Source organism: Mustela nivalis (genome assembly GCF_964662115.1).
Source record: "Mustela nivalis genome assembly, chromosome: 15".
Classification (NCBI taxonomy): Eukaryota; Metazoa; Chordata; class Mammalia; order Carnivora; family Mustelidae; genus Mustela; species Mustela nivalis.
This window is the reverse complement of record NC_139034.1, coordinates 13,430,130-13,442,133: the sequence shown is the minus strand read 5'-3', so window position 1 is coordinate 13,442,133 and position 12,004 is coordinate 13,430,130. Positions and strand designations below refer to the sequence as shown.

Genomic DNA, 12,004 nt, shown 5'->3' with positions numbered 1-12,004 from the left:
CATATTTGATGATTGAAACAAAAATATAATAATAGCTGGTATTCAAGACAATGATATTTCAAAGTAGGGGAAGTAAGGACTTAAATGGAAGAGTAGATTCCTCACCTCATACAAAGTGTTAAAACATTGATTCCAGTAGACTGCTAAGTCACACTGATGTATCGTAACATGCAGAGCAATCACTAAGGAAACTATACAAGGAGGTGCACCCAAAAACTCTATAAATAAGTCCAAGTGGAGTTCTAAAAATGTTTAAGTAGCCCATAGGAAGGCAATGAAAGAGAAGCAGAGAAAACAAATAGAAAATAAATAAAAGGGCAGACTTAAGTATTAACATATGAGTAATTACCTTAAGTGTAAATCATTAAATACACTAATAAAAGGTACAGACTGGCAGAGTGAATAAAAAATTACTAAGCTAGGTGGTGGTAACTAGAAAATCAGTTCAAATTTAGCAACATAGGTGGGTCAAAAGTAAAGGATAGGGATTCCTGGGTGGACCACTCAAGCGTCTGCCTTTGGCTCATGAGCTCAGGGTCCTGGGATAGAGCCCATGTCGAGCTCCCTGCTCAGTAGGGAGCCTGCTTCTCCCTCTCCCTCTGCTGCTCCCCCTGCTTGTGTTCTCTCTCTCTCTCTCTCTCTCTTACTCTGTCTCTCTCAAATAAAAAAAATAAAATCTTTAAAAAAAATCAAGTTTTTTTAAAAAAGTAAAGGATAAAAGAAGACATACTGTGCACATATTGATTAAAATAAGGAATAGCCCTATCAATATCAGGTAAAAGAGAATTCACATTGAAGAAGGTTAGTCAGGATAAAGAGAAATATAAGAAACATAATGATAAGAAGGATCAATCCGCCAGGAAGATAAAACAGTATTAAACATCCATTTAGCAAACAAAAGAACCTCAAAATACATGAAGCAAAAACTTGAGAACTGAACACAGTAATAGACCACTCCATAATTATAATTGAGGATTTCAACATCCTACTTTCAGCAACTGTTAAAACTGATTATATGGAAAATCAGCAAAATATAAAAGATAAGATATGAATGATACAACCAATAAGATCTAATCAACATATATGAAACACTGACCAATGACAGTAGAATATATAATTTTCCCCCCAAATACTCTGGGACATTCACCAAGGTAGACCATATTCTGGTCCATTAAACCTTCACAAACTGAATAGAATTTAAATCATGCAGAATGTTTCCAGAGTATGTTTTCTGAAAGTTTTCTAGTTGTACATTTGAGATCATGGTTCATTTTGAGTTAATTTCCTTTTTTTTTTTAAGATTTTGTTTATTAAAAAAAAGATTTTATTTATTTATTTGACAGAGAGAAAGTGAGTACAAGTAGGTAGAGTGGCAGGCAGAGAGAGAGAGGGAGAAGCAGGCTCTCTGCTGAGTGGGGAACCTGATGAGGGCCTAGATCCCAGGACCCTGGGATCACGACTGGAGCTAGAGGCAGCTGCTTATCCAGCTGATCACCCAGGCTCCCCTTGAGTTAATTTCTTTTATTTTTTTAATTTTTTAAAAAAGATTTTATTTATTTATTTGACCGAGAGAGATCACAAGTAGGCAGAAAGGCAGGCAGAGAGAGAGAGAGGAGGAAGCAGGCTCCCTGCCGAGCAGAGAGCCTGATGCAGAACTCGATCCCAGGGCCCTGAGATCATAACCTGAGAGGCTTAACCCACTGAGCCACCCAAGCGCCTGAGTTAATTTCTTTTAAAGACTTTTTTATTTTAGAGAGAGAGAGTGTGCATATGTGGGGCAGAAGGAGTGGGAAAGAGAAACTCAAGCACACTTGGAGTTGAGCGAGGAGCTCTATGTGGGGCTTGAGTCCCTGACCCCAAGATCAGACCTGATCTGAAACCAAGAGTTGGGGGCCCAGCTGACTATGCCATGCAGGTGCCCCCATTTTGGGTTAACTTTTACACAAGGTATGGAATTAGGTCAAGTTATTATTATTGTTTTTTTAAACTCATGGATGTGAAGTTGCTCCATCAACATTTGTTGAAAAGACCATCATTTTTTTCATTAAATTGCTTTTGTATCTTTGTCAAAAATCAGTTAGGTATAAGGGAAACAAACTAGAAACCAATAACAACAGAAAAGCAACAGGAAAATCTCAAAGAACTGAAAGTTGAACATCACACTTTGAAATAATCCATGAATCAAAGAGGAAATCTCAAGGGAAATTTAAGAAATTTAAAATTTAAAGAACTGAATGAGAATGAAAATACAACATAGCAAAATATGTACTACACACCTAGAGCAATGCCAAGAGGGAAATTTATAGCACTAAATTCTTTCATTAGAAAAGAGAAAAGTTCTTGGGCACCTGAGTGGCTCAGTGGTTTAAAGCCTCTGCCTTCAGCTCAGGTCATGATCTCCGGGTCCTGGGACTGAGCCCTGCATCAGGCTCTCTGTTCGGCGGGGAGCCTGCTTCCTCCTCTCTCTCTGCCTGCCTTTCTGCCTACTTGTGATTTCAGTCAAATAAATAAATAAATCTTAAAAAAAAAAAAAGAGGAAAGTTCTCAAGTCAATAATCTAGGTTCCTACCCCAAGAAACTAGAAAAAGATAAAAATAAACTCAAAATGAGTAGAAAGAAGGAAATAATTAAAATTAAGAACAGAAAACGGTGAAATTGAAAGCAGGAAATCATAAGAGAAATCAAACAAGACCAAAATAAGTGGAGAGACATACTATGCTCATGGATTTGAAGATTCAACATAGCAAAGATGTGATTTCTCCACCAAATTGACGTGTAGGTTTAATGCAGTTGCTATAAAAAATCCCAGCAAGAAATTTTTGGTAGGTATAGACAAGCTTACTCTAAAATTTATATGGAAAGACAAAGGACTGAGATAGCTAAAACAATCTTAGAGAAGAAGAATAAAGTGTTAGGAATCAGTCTGCCTAATTTGAATATGTAATATGAATCTACAGTAATCAAGAGTATGCAGTATTGGGGAAAGGATAGACTCCTAGATCAGTGCAACAGAGTAGAGAATCCAGAAATGGACCCATATGAAGATGTCCAATTGATTTTTTAAAACAGATTTTATTTATTTATTTATTTGACAGAGAGAGAGAGAAAGAGAGGGAGGGAAGAGAGAAGGAATACAAGCAGGGGGATTGGGATAGGGAGAATTAGGCTTCCTGCTGAGTCCGATGTGGGACTTAATCCCAGGACCCTGGATCATGACCTGAGCTGAAGGCAGACACTTAATGACTGAGCTACCCAGGTGACCCTGCTCAACTGATTTTTGACAAAGATAAAAAATGAATTCAAGGAGAAAGGATGGTCTTTTCAACAAATGGTGGCAGAGAAATTATATACTGGTAAGGTTTTAAAAAGATCTAAATTTTGGGTCACCTGGGTGGCTCAGGCCTTTTAAGTGTCTGCCTTCTGCTCAGGTCATGATCCTCAAGTCCTGGGATTGAGTCCTGCCTCTGGATCACTGCTCAGTGTGGAGGTTGCTTCTCCCTCTACCTGCTGCTCCCTCTGTTTGTGCTTTCTGTCTTACTGTCAAATAAATAAATAAAATCTTTTAAAAAAAGGATCTAAATTTTATACCTTAGATAAAAACTAACTCAAAATGAACCATCATTTTAAATGTAAAATGATAAAACTTTTGGAAGAAAATCTTTCAAAAGTAGGGTTGGGCAAAGAGTTCTTAGACTTAACACCAGAAGTACAATCCCTAAAAGGAAAAATTGAGAAAATGGAACTAGTCCAGATGAAAAACTTTTGTTCCATGAAAGACAAGAGGACGAAAAGACAAGCTAGACTTATAAGCCACATATTTAACAAAAGACTAGTATCTAGAATACATAAGGAACTCTCAAGACTCAACAGTTTAAAAAAAACACAGATATTTCTCTGAAGAAGTCAGACAGATGGCAAGTAAGTACACGGAAAGGTATTCTTCATCATTAGCAGTTAGGGAAATGCAGATTAAAACCAAAATGTGTGATATCCTACTATAATTTTATGTGTGAACTGGACTAGGCCATGGGGTGCCTGGGTAGTTGGTTGAATTATTCTGAGTGTTTTCATAGGGTATTTCAGGATGCGAGTAACATTTGAAGGGGTAGACCTAGTAAAGCAGATTTTCTTCTCCAGTGTGATGGGCCTCAAACAATCCACTGAATGCCTGAAAAAGCTGAGTAAGGGAGAATTCTCCCTGCCTGACTGACTTTGAGCTAGGATATCAGTCTCCTCCTGCCTGTGAACTTGGACTCGGGCTGGAAATTAATACCATTGACTCTTCTGGTTCTCAAGCGTTAGGTATCAGACTGGAACTATACCGTCAGCTCTCCTGAGTCTCCAGCTTCCGATTGCAGATCTTAGACGTTCTCAGCCTCCATACTTATAATGAATCTCAATCGTATGTGTGTGAATTCTACTTTTAATAACTATTTCAGCAAGTTTCCGCAAAATACATACATAATACAGAACCAAGAATGTTATGTGTATAAAATTCTGTTCCTATGGAGAACCCAGACTACTACACTAACATACTTAATAGAATGGGTATAATAAAAAAAAAAAATTACTAACACCACATCCTTGTGAGGATGTGGAGAAATTGGGTCTCATATATTACTGGTGGGAATATAAGAGGGTACGGCTACTCTGGAAAACAATTTGACAGTTTCTTAAAAAACTAAATGTGCAGTTGTCACATGACCCAGCAATTCCTCTCTTGGACATTTATCTCAGAGAAATAGAAGCTAATATTCACACAAAAACCTGCACCTGAGTGTGCATGGCAGTTTATTTGTAATAGCTCCCAAGCTGGAAACAATACAAATGTCTGCCCACAAGTGAAAGGTTAAATCCACTGTAGTGCCTCCATACCATGGAATACTGCTCAACAATAAAGGAATTAACTTGAATGAATATTGGAGGAAATATACTGAGTGGAAAAACACCAAAAAAGGGTTACATAATATATGATTTCATTTATATAATATTTTTGAAATTAAATTATAAAAATGAGAAAAACTCTCTGGTTGCCAGGGTTAGGGAAGGGGAAAAGGGTAGGGGGTATATGGGTGTGGTTATGAAAAGAAGCAGGAGGAATCACCCTGGTGTTGAAACTGTTCTGTATCTTGACTGTGGTGGTAGATACACAAACCCATGTGACAAAATTAGAATATACTAGATGTACCACACACACACACACACACACACTACAAATAAGTATAAGTAAAACTGGGAGAATCTGAACATGCTCAGTGCATTTTATCAATGGAATTTTTTTTAAAAGATTTTAAAAATTTATTTGGCACTCAGAGAGAGACAGTGAGAGAGGGAACACAAGCAGGGGGAGTGGGAGAGGGAGAAGCCAGCCTCCCACTGAGCAGGGAGCACGATGCAGGGCTTGATCCCAGGACCCGAAGATCATGACCTGATTCTGGTTGAGATATTATACTATAGTTTTGCAGGATGTTACCAGTGGGGAAAGTGGATAAAACACACACAGGACCTCTCTGTATAATCTCTTAGAACTATATGTAAATCTACATACATACAAACATACATGTGAAAGGGTTAATAAAAAAAGATCAGAGATTGAGAGATTGAGATGGGGGTACTTGTTCCTCCTTGCTTTGTCCGGGTAGGTTGGCTGCATCCCTCCACATAGGTCCAGTTCCTGGAGGTGGCTCTCTCTTGTAGTAACTGACCTTGGGTTCCCTTTAAGCCCAAGGTTCTCACTGTAGGCAGCTTTGGGCTGCTGCACCATCCCTTGTCGCACATCTGTAGTTATATTTATTTCTAGTTACTTTATTAATGTTTGTGGTTATTGCAGATGATCTCTATAAAATTTTGTTTTTGATGAAAATGAGAGAAAAACTCTAAAATTTCATTTTGATGAAAACGAGAGAAAAAACCAAATTTTTCTGTTTCATGGTGCCTTGGACATAATGGATTCTTGATAAATACTTATTTATTGATAAATTCACTTCTAGGATTTTTGAACATGTGTATGTTTTTCAACTGTACCCTTAGTGTTAGAAACCATTTATAAGCAACAAACTGGATGACCTAAGTGAAATGGACAAATTCCTAGAAATACACTCTACCAAGACTGGATCAGGAAGAAACAGAAAATCTGGATAGACCTAACTATCTAACTAGTCAGAACTTGAATCAGTAACCAAAAGCTTCCCACCAAAAAAAGTCATGGACCAGATGGCCTCATTGGTAAATTCTACCAGACACTTAATATATAGTTCTTATAGTTTTTTAAAGCACAGGGGCAGAACCCATAAGCAGAAAGAGCTGCACTGGCATTTTGAGGAGAGATTGATTTTACATATATTTACATTCTTTTTAAGGCATGCCAACTCATTTGATGAGGCCAGCATTACCCTGATACTAAAAGCTAGACAAAGATACTACAAGAAAAGAAAACTGCAGACTAATAACCCTTATGAATATTGATACAAAAATCCTCAAAGAATATTAGCAAACCAAATTCAGCAACAGACTAAAAGAATTATGCACCATGACCAAGTGGGATTTATTTGGAGTGCAAAAGATGCCTCAACATATAAGAATCAATCAATGTGGGTTGACTGGGTGGTTGTTTTCAGCACAGGTCTTGATCTCAGGGTAGTAAATTCAAGCCCCATGTTAGACTCCATGCTGTGTGTGGAGCCTACTTAAAAAAAAAAAAAAAGTATCAATGTGATAAACTATATTAATTGAAGGAAAAAAACCCACATGATCATTTTAATAGAGCAGAAAAAGAACTTGACAAAATTAAGCACCTTTCAAGATAAAACACTTAGTGAAGTTGAAATAGAAGGAAGTTTACTAACATAATAAAGGCTATGTATAAGAAACCCACAGATAGCATTATACTCCATGGTGAAAAACTGAACACTTCTCCTCTAAGATCAGGAACAAGACAAGGATGCCTGCTTTTACCACTTCTATTAGGCATAGAATCCGAAGTTCTGTCAGAAGAAATTAGGCAAGAAAAGGAAATAAAAGCTATCCAAATCGGAAAGGAAGAAGTAAGATTATTTCTTTTCATAGGTGATACAATATTATGTGTAGAAACTACTAGAGAGTCTGCTAAAACTACAAAAAACCACTGGAGAGTCTATTAGTAAGGGCTAATAATTTCAGCAAAGTTGCAGGATACAAAATCAACACAGAAAAATTGGTCTCATTTTTAGGCACTAGTAATAAACAATTCAAAAATGAAGTCAGTAAAACAATTCCATTTACAGTAGCACCAAAGAATAAAATACTTAAAAATAAGTAAGGAGGCCAAAGTTGTATGGAAAAACAAAACATTAGCCCAAGTGTCCTTTGACTGATGAATGGATAAAGAGGCAGTACACACACACACACACACACACACACACACACACACACACACACACGGGGGTGGAATATTATGTGGCCATAAAAAAGAATGAAATCTTGCCATTTGCAATGACAAGGATGGAACTAGAGAGTATTATGCTAAGCAAAATTGGCCAGAGAAAGATAAATAGCATATGATTACACTCATATGTGGAATTTAAGAAACAAAATAAATGAGCAATTCTTATAAAAAATGATAACATTTAATTCTTCATTTTCAAAATTGTTTAGCTATTTTATTTTATTTATTTATTTTTTAAAGATTTTATTTATTTATTTGACAGAGATCATAAGTAGATGGAGAGGCAGGCAGAGAGAGAGAGAGAGAGAGAGAGAAGCAGGCTCCCCGCTGAGCACAGAGCCCGATGCGGGACTCGATCCCAGGATCCCGAGATCATGACCTGAGCTGAAGGCAGCGGCTTAACCCACTGAGCCACCCAGGCGCCCCTTGTTTAGCTATTTTAGTTCTCTTCCCTTTCCATATAAATGTTAGAATGAGCTTGCTGACATTTTGTTAAGAATTGTACATAAATATTGCTGACATTTTTTTTTTTTTTTTTTTTTTTTTTTTTTAAAGATTTATTTATTTATTTGACAGACAGAGATCACAAGTAGGCAGACAGAGAGAGAGGAGGAAGCAGGCTCCCCATGGAGCAGAGAGCCCGACGCGGGGCTCGATCCCAGGACCCTGGGATCATGACCTGAGCCGAAAGCAGAGGCTTTAACCCACTGAGCCACCCAGGCGCCCCTATTGCTGACATTTTGATAAGAATTATATTAAATCTGTAGATTAGTCTGGGGAAAATCAATGTCTTTATCACCTTGACTCTTCTAATCCATGAAAACAATATGTCTCCATTTATATAGGTCTTTGATTTCTTTCATCACCATTTTGTGCTCTTTTGCCTTGGAGAAGTTTACATTTGTTTATATTTTTGCCCATTTTTAAACTTTTCAGCCTTCCCTTTACCTTTTTATAAAGCATTTTTTTGGTAAACAACGTGTCATGTGTTTTCTTCCTTCTCCAACTGACCATCCCCGTCTTTTACCTTGCCTTCTACTTTACTTTTCCTTTTTATTTGCTTTGTACTTTGCTGATGGATTCAGTTAGCTTTTATTCTCTTCCCTTCCTTCTGTTAATCTGGAAATTTTACTGTATCATCCTTGAACACATACTGCTATTCTCTTATCTGAGATGATAGGCCAGCCACTTGCTCTTCCCTCATGTTTCCTCATCCTCCCCAAAATCAAATTTCTAGGTTATTACTTTTTTTTTTTTACAGGTATGAAAAGTTTTTATTATCAGCACAGTACAGTATTTGTGAATTCTATCAAACAGTCTCTACAACATACCCTCTAAGGAGAGCAAGTCTCATTTAGATACATATGATGCACACCATGAGTCTGGGAAGAGCCAATCCCTGCTTTTTCTATCCCTTCCCTTTTCTCTCTTCCTTTTTCCTCCTCTGCATTCAGAAGCCCCTTCCCTAAACCCTAACCCCTTTTGTAAATAGTCTTTGCAACTGAGGACATCGGTGGTGTTCTGACCTCTTTAAAAAAAATTGTTAGTATTTGCAAGGACTTCTTGGTCTCTTCATAGACTTCAGTTTTTTTCCAGATGGCTCTTTGAATTCCTTGGTTTATATATCATGAGGCAGTTCAGTTTGCTGGGGATAGGAAAATGTTGAAAAACACGGCAAATAAGACACAAGCGAAATAAGCTGCAATTGCTATCCAGAGCCTTGGGTCCTTCAGCAGAGCCTTATCAAAGCAGCTAAACACAGTGTAACCTATGGACATTCCAGCGAATCCACCTGCAACATGGGCTGCAAAAGACACCTGTGACCCGTCCGCAGGGACAAAGAACCTTCTGTAGAGAGCAAATCCCATATCTGACCCAATTATAAGGATGATGATCAGTAGTCTGACAATTCCGAAGGCAGGAATCATTTCTCGAAAATTCACCAGAACATTCATAAAATAGCCTCCCATCAGAGCATAGACTCCTCCTGAAGCACCCACAAGATATTTGAGTGGGTCAAAAATGGAGCTGGCAAGGGACCCTGCAATCACTCCTATCAGGTACACCAGCCCTACTCGCAGGCCTTTGTGGACCATTTCCAAGGGAATACCCAAAGCGAGCTGCATAACGAGATTCCCCACGATGTGCTGAACTCCAGCGTGGACCAGCATATAGGAGACAAACCTCCAGGCTTGCTCCCGCTTCTCGGGATTGTAGGTGAAGGGACTCTCCAGGATGCCTGTGTCCAGGGTGATTCACTGTTTCTGAGGCTTCCACACGGCATAGTAAATAAACACCGCCAGCTCAGCAAGGCTGATAAACACAGGGGGTGGGAGGCAGTTAGCTCTCTCCAAGTATGTTCTTCGGACCTTTTCAGGAAGCATCCATTTCGAGACAACCCTATGGACCTTTTTACTCTTGAAGGGATCTTCACGTCCACCATCCTCTCTCATTTCCTTCTCTTCTTCCAGCTCTCCTTCCATGTCTCTATCCATATTCAGATTCATATCCTCCATCTCCAAATCATGGTCAGCAGCCATTGTCCTGGGTCCTCCCTCCACCACGGGTCTGTTTTCTTCCTCGGCACATACAGCAAAGGGATCAGACATGTAGTTCAGCCACTTCAGCAGCTAGCAACAGATGAAAATGCTGGTCGCACCTGCAGCATGTTGGTTTTACCTCTCTTCTCAGCAATGGTCACACTCTGACTTCAAGCCCTGTCTGTGGGCCCTGTTCTTCGGAAACCAGGAGCACCTCCTTGATTAAGCATCTCTGACATCTTCAGGGCTCACAGGTGTGCTTTCAGGCTGTGGCATTCCCTGGCCCTCCCACTCCTGTTTATCTTCTGCTCCCACACCTGAATTCCTGAGCACAGTTCACCACCTTGGAAACATTCCTCGGGAGGCCCATGTCGTCCCAGGCAGGACAGGCTGCCCATCGCCTTCCAGGATGCCTGGGCCGAGGGGCTGCCTCTGTGGCCCTGACATTCCCGACCTGCCAGTGGTCCCTCCGTCCCTCCCCAAACTCTCTAGGTTATTACTTTTTTTTACATATGCCCATCCAACTCCCCATGCCTGCATATTGCTGAGAGGAACCTTTAGCTCCAGACTAATATTAGACTTTCTCTTACAGTATGTCTCATATTTCAAGGATCCTTCGTGTTCAGACATTCCCAGTCAATCATCATCCATTTCAGTTAACCATATACACAGCAAAGTGCTATGCCTACCATTGACTCCCTTTCTGTTTCTTTCTTTCTTCTTCTTCTTCTTTTTTAGCAATTTTTGTTTACTTCTCCTTCTTTTTCACTTTTTCTTCTCTTCCTTGACAAAGTTTTTTTTTTCTGGAAACTTTTCCTTATATGGGTAATGTGAATGAAGATCTCTCAATCCTTGCATCCCAGCAAATACCTTTCTTCCACACCAGCGAGTGGATAATGTCTTTACATGTTACACATTCTTGGCTCCTAGTCCTTTTTTCTCAGTAATTAGTAAATATCCAAAATATCCCACCAACTTCTGCTGCTGCATGTGAGAACTTAGTGCCTGTTAGTTTTTCTTCTTCTGTAAATAACTTGTTCTTTTGGTCTAGAAGTGTGCACATTTATCTTTAACCTTGGAATTTTCAAATTTTATCAGGACATGCCTAGATGTGTGCCTTTATATCACCTCTCCTAAACCTGCATAAATAAGTCTGCAAATAACAAAATTTCCTTGCCCCTTCCTTCACCTCTTATACATTTTCCTTTTGGCATTCATATTACTTGCATAGTGGGTTTCTAGGATCAATCTTACAAGTATCTTTTATTTTCATTTAGATAGCCCTTCTCTTTGATTTTTGTCCTAGGTTTTGAAATTGTTTCTTCCAAATGGTCTTTAAAACCACAGTTTTTAATCTCAAGAGTGGCAATTCTGTCATTCAATTTGCCTATTGAATTTTTCAGTTTGGGAAGAAATAAAAATTGGATAAGTGGTTTTATGCTTTAATCGAATCTCCTTAAGGGTTAAGTAAGGTAACATTAGTTACTGTAACAGAAACTCTGACATCTTCAATATTCAATTAAAAAAGATAGATTTAGGGTGCCTGGGTGGCTCAGTGGGTTAAAGCCTCTGCCTTCGGCTCAGGTCGTGATCTCAGGGTCCTGGGATCGAGCCCCGCATCGGGCTCTCTGCTCAGCAGGGAGCTTGCTTCTTCCAATCTCTCTCTCTGCCTGCCTCTCTGCCTGCTTGTCATCTCTCTCTGCAAATAAATAAATAAAATCTTAAAAAAAAAAGATAGATTGAGGGGGATCTGGGTGGCTCAGATGGTTAAGCATCTGTCTTTGGCTCAGGTCATGATTCCAGGGTTCTGGGATCAAGCCACAAGTCAGGCTCCCTGCTCAGTGGGGAGCCTGCTTCTATCTCTCCCTCTCCCCCTGCTTGTGCTCTCTCTCTGTCAAATAAATAAATAGAAATCTTTATTAAAATTAAAAAAAAAATGAAAGATAGATTGAGACATCATGAAAAAGATACCCGAGACTAAGGCACAGTTGTTATTGGAGAGGAGTACGTGATATAGATGGATATTGTAAGGAATGGAGCT

General features: G+C 39.0%; 1 long non-coding RNA gene and 1 pseudogene across 2 annotated transcripts in view; one reads left to right on the top strand and one right to left on the bottom strand.

Moving 5' to 3' along the window:
• Nucleotides 1-12,004, top strand: part of LOC309848787 — a 230,280-nt gene that overhangs the window by 23,446 nt on the left and 194,830 nt on the right. The window lies entirely within an intron of this gene.
• On the bottom strand, nucleotides 8,669-10,719 carry LOC309848760 (rhomboid-related protein 2 pseudogene; annotated as a pseudogene). The gene has a single exon. The product of its transcript is annotated as a rhomboid-related protein 2 pseudogene (transcript).